The sequence below is a fragment of the Canis lupus genome, unplaced genomic scaffold (genome assembly GCF_011100685.1).
Source record: "Canis lupus familiaris isolate Mischka breed German Shepherd unplaced genomic scaffold, alternate assembly UU_Cfam_GSD_1.0 chrUn_S1819H2016, whole genome shotgun sequence".
In the NCBI taxonomy this organism is placed as follows: Eukaryota; Metazoa; Chordata; class Mammalia; order Carnivora; family Canidae; genus Canis; species Canis lupus.
This window is the reverse complement of record NW_023330677.1, coordinates 4,914-9,826: the sequence shown is the minus strand read 5'-3', so window position 1 is coordinate 9,826 and position 4,913 is coordinate 4,914.

Below are 4,913 nucleotides of genomic sequence, written 5' to 3'. Positions count from 1 at the left end.
GAGTCCTACAGGATGCCCAGTTACAGTTGAATTTCAGATGAACCAATGAATTTTCTTGTAGTATGAGCATGCCCCAAATATTGCCTGAGGCACATTCATACTGAAAAAAAAAAATCATTCTTTATCTGAAATTCAAATTTATCTAGACATCAGCAGTTTTACTGCCTAAATTTGAAACACCACGATTGAGTAAGCTGCTGTCTCAATAACTTTGTAGCTATTGGTTTCAAACTTGGGTCTCCGCAGAAACAATGGACAACAAATGTCTTTAAAGTAGACTCCCCCCCCAAAAAATAAAAAAATAAATAAATAAATAAAGTAGACTCCCTCCCCAAGCCTTTCATTGGAGGATACAAGTCAATGGAGTTCCTCTTAACTATTTCTCATAGAAGGTTCATTGAGTTCTTTGAAGACTAAAAAGGGCAGACTGGAGCTGAGCTAAGGGCTCATACTGCCATTAATCACTTGCCAGTTTACCAAGTGCTTCTCCTGTGTTATCTCATTTGATCTGCACTGCCCTTGGAAAGAGTGGGCAAGGCCGGGCTCCTTATCCTGCTTCCCAGATAAGGGAATGGAAGTTCTGAGAACTGTCTAGATGCTACAGGACTCAAAACCTCTCCCAATCCAGTGCTCTTACTTTTATAACCAGAAAAATAAACATTAGAAACAACCACCAAAAAAGAAAAAAAAATTCTTATAACACCTATGGAGTCACCTCACTTTGTAATCTCCTATTCTTCCTATTTACAATAGATAGGTTACTTGATTCTTTCTCTAGACTCTTCCATTTCAAACATTTTATGGATTTGAAATGCATCTGCCCCATTTCATAGGATGCAGAAAAAGAGTTTCCACACTAATTCCTATTTCCTTATTGTAAACCAACTAGTTTAGTACTATAAACTATCGTAAACACAAGAATAGATGAGGAACTATAAAGTCCCTGACTACTTCAAAATAGATATAAGACAACAATAAAAAAGGGTATAGAGAATATCATATATCTGATATATATCCCTCTCATTTACATATATTATAAATATATATTTATATAAAGAATATAGATATATCATGTGTGATATATATCCTTCACATTTATACATGTATACATACAGGGGGGCTGGGACTGCCAGTTGGTCACCTTTAGGTGGGTGCTTGGCACAGAGCCCTGTGGCCTATACTAGCCCCAGGGCAGGGAAGTCTGCAGGGGTTCGGATCCCTACTAGGAGGGATCTTCCTTTAGGGTGGTGGGTGAGTGCTCAAGCTCCCTCCCTCCTCACGAAGCTAAGGGTGGGTGGAATTGAGGTCTTAGTTGGTGAGTCCAGATGGCCCAAGAGTGCATGCTCTGTTTTGACCTCCAGAACTTCTCCACCTAAGCAGCAGAATAACTGGACAGGGGATCAAGAACCCCAAGGCAGAAGAGGTAAGGAACTGAATAGAGGAGGCCTGTTGCCTTCCAGTGCCCCATGTGCTAGGTTCTATCCATTCCTCAATTTCTCCTTTGAAGTATTTTCTGTCAACCAGCAACAAGGTTTCATGAACCAACTTCCTACCCATACCTCAAAAGCAATATCAACTCCTCCCTGGTATGCACCCAAATAAATTAAACACTGCCTAACATTAAAAAAATAATAAACTGAAATACAGTCACACAACGTATTTATATAACAAATTCAAACATCTTAGGATAATTTCTTATTAAGTATAATTTTCCAATATTGGCTGATAAGAGGTAAAAACATCAACAGACCAATAATCACAGAACACATTGGGAAGGAAATTAAGTACTCATGATTTTAAAAAGTACCAGGCACTGAGAGTCTCTGAAAAACATTAATCTGACTTCTTTTTAAGACTTATTTGAGACAGAGTGAGTGAGTGTGGGGTAGGGCAGAGGGAGAGAGAGAGAAACCCTATAGCAGGATCAGCGCTGAGTGCAGAGCAAGGGAGGGAGGACCTCCATCTCATGACCCTGCGATCATGACCCCAGTAGAAACCAAGATTGGGACACTCAACCCACTATGCCACTCCGGGGCCCCTGCATTAATCTGATTTTCAAAGAAAGGATAATTATTGTTTAAGTGATGGAAGATGAAAAGTTTCTTCATTTTGTAAAGCAAGTAACTCCAGTATCAAAACCATTAATCTAGCACTAAAAAAGAAAGAAAAGTAGAACAGTGGTTTTGTTGTTTTGTTTTTTGTTGTGAACTCCGCTCCATACCTGGTGTGGAACCCGACACAAGGCTTGTACTCACAACCCTGAGATCAAGACCTGAACTGAGATCAAGGATCAGATGCTTAACCAACTGACTGTCATCCACGTGCCCCGAAAATTAGAAGAGTTTTGAAAACAATGATGAAAAAAAAAAAAAAAAACCCACAAAGTTTGAGAACTTAGACTTCTCAGTTTCAAAAGTTCCTCTAAAGTCACTTGAATAAATAGTCTGACTCCAGTTTCTGATGCTTGCTGATATCTTTTAAGCTTCACCCTTCCCTCCTTTTCTTTTGTCTCACATCCAAGCAAGTTGGTAAAAAACAAAAAACAAAAAAACAAAACAAAAAAAAACCTGAGCAACCTCTTTGGCAGGAACCAGCAGGAGATTCAAACCAGTGAGTCTCTGCTAACCCCATACCCTAACTTCAATAAAATCCCCAAGCCAATTTTCTTTCCTTGCTCTCAAGTCATTTTTAAATCAGCTTAGCATACCTGTCCTGCTATGCACAGAAAGCCTATTAATGTGAGAAATGAACTTTTTCCATGTCCTTTCTGGGGTGTGTGTGTGTGTGTGTGTATGCGCGCGCGCATGTGTGTGCACACATATGGCATCACCCATCTTAACATGTGAACCAAATCTTGAGTATGGGTCCATACTGTTTCTCTAGTGTGGTTAAAAATACCTCCAATCAAGGTAGTGCAGTAGGTCATAAGAACCAACATATAGATCGAGGAGCAAGCATTTATGATCCACTGAATTCTGACCAAAAAGTCAAAGAAATTCAATGGTAAAAAAAAGGCTTTTCAAAAACTGGCACTGGGACAAGTGATTATCACATACAAAAACATGAATTTAGGTCCTTCCACTATACCATGAAAGAATAATTAAAAACGAGTTATAGACCCTAAATGTAAGAACTAAAACTATAAAAACTTAAAAAAAAATAAAAGGAGAAACCTTCTTGATCACAGATTAGGCAAATAATTATGAGATACACCAAAAAGTACAATGCAAAGTAAAAAGAAAATTAATAACTTAAATTTCATCAGAATTTAAAAATGGTTGTGCCTCAAAAGATACTAAGAAGATTAAAATTAGTACAGAATGGGTAAAAAATGTTCATAAATTATATATCTGATAAAGGATCTGCAACCAGAATATAGGAGGAACTCTTACAACTCAATAGTAGGAAGTCAAAGCACTCATTAAAAAAATGTGCAAAACATTTAGATAGAAATGTAACCAAAGAAAACATACAAATGGTCAGTCAGCACATGAAAAGAGGCTAAATGTCGTCATTAGAAAAATGCAAATTAAAACCATGAGACATCACATCATGCCCATAAAATGGCTATAATAATGAAGCACACAGACGATAACTAGTGTTGGCAATGATGTTGACAAATTGGGACTCTCAACTCTCACATGCTGCTGATGGGGATGAAAAATAGTGTAGGCACTTTGGAAAACAGCACAGCAATTTCCTTAAATGGTATGTGTATACCTACCATAGGATTAGCCATTCTACCAAGAAATATGAGAACATACGTCTAGCAGGATTGTAGAGAATATTCATAGCAGCATGTATTATAAAAGTCAAAGAGAAAAAAAAAAGAAAAAGAAAAAAAAAGTCAAAGAGCAGGAACAATTCAAACATCCTGTCAACTGGTAGATAAACAACATGTAACCAATCCATTGTGAAAAACAAAACAGACCCAAAATGCAGTTGTTTACACTGAGTCTCATGTCACCCAACTGAAAATTAATTTATATTTTCAGCATTCCCAGAAATGGAATCTTAAACCAGTTAATCAAGGATCAGCATTAGTTAGGTCATCTGCCTGGAAGACCCCTGCCAAACCCTAAAGGTAAGTAACTTTGCAATAATCGCCCCACATTTTGGTTGGCCTAGTATAACCTCCTTGTTCCTGCTCCCTTCTGCCTGTAGGAGTCAGTGTTATAGCCCCTACAGTCCCCATCTTCTAGATCGAATGCTGCCCCATTCAAATTGACTTTTCCACAAATAAACTCTCAAAATTTTAATATTCCTCAGTTTATCTTTTAACAGTTCTGGAGTCAGAAGAGCAAATCAAAAAAGAACCCCTCCCCTGGGACTCCAGGAACTCAGTATCTGTACCTATTGAGTCCTTTGAGCTCACTGCTTTCTTGCTACCTTGAGAAATGATGGGTGAGTCCCTCTAGAATCCTGGTTCCACAGCTTTTGCCTTATGAGCATTTCTTTTTCTGGACTGGGCCCAACTTAGAAGCTGGACTAGATCTTGGTTGGACTGGGTCTGAGTCTTACTAGGCACAGCAGCTTAAGCTGGATTGAGTCCAGTGTGAGGCCTCAAGTAAATAAAATTTTGTTTTAAAGCTGAAAAAGATTAACCTTACCAAAGGTAATCCTGAATTACACTGGCCACAGTGCAGAACTGTTAACCTAGATAAGCTCATCCATTTATGAGATGCTCTACTGAAAAAGAGGTCTCACCGAAGTTCTCACCATAAAAGGTAGAGGGAAAATTATTTTTCCTCTCCAGTTTCTGGTGACCAAGATGAGACCTTGCCGGGACACCTCATTTTCTGTAGCTCCTCAGAGCTCTTTTCTATCTGCTAGATTGGATGCTGCCTTGAATCGAATCAGTATTTGCTCAAATAAACTTCAAAAAATTTTAATATATCTGTTTATCTTTCAAC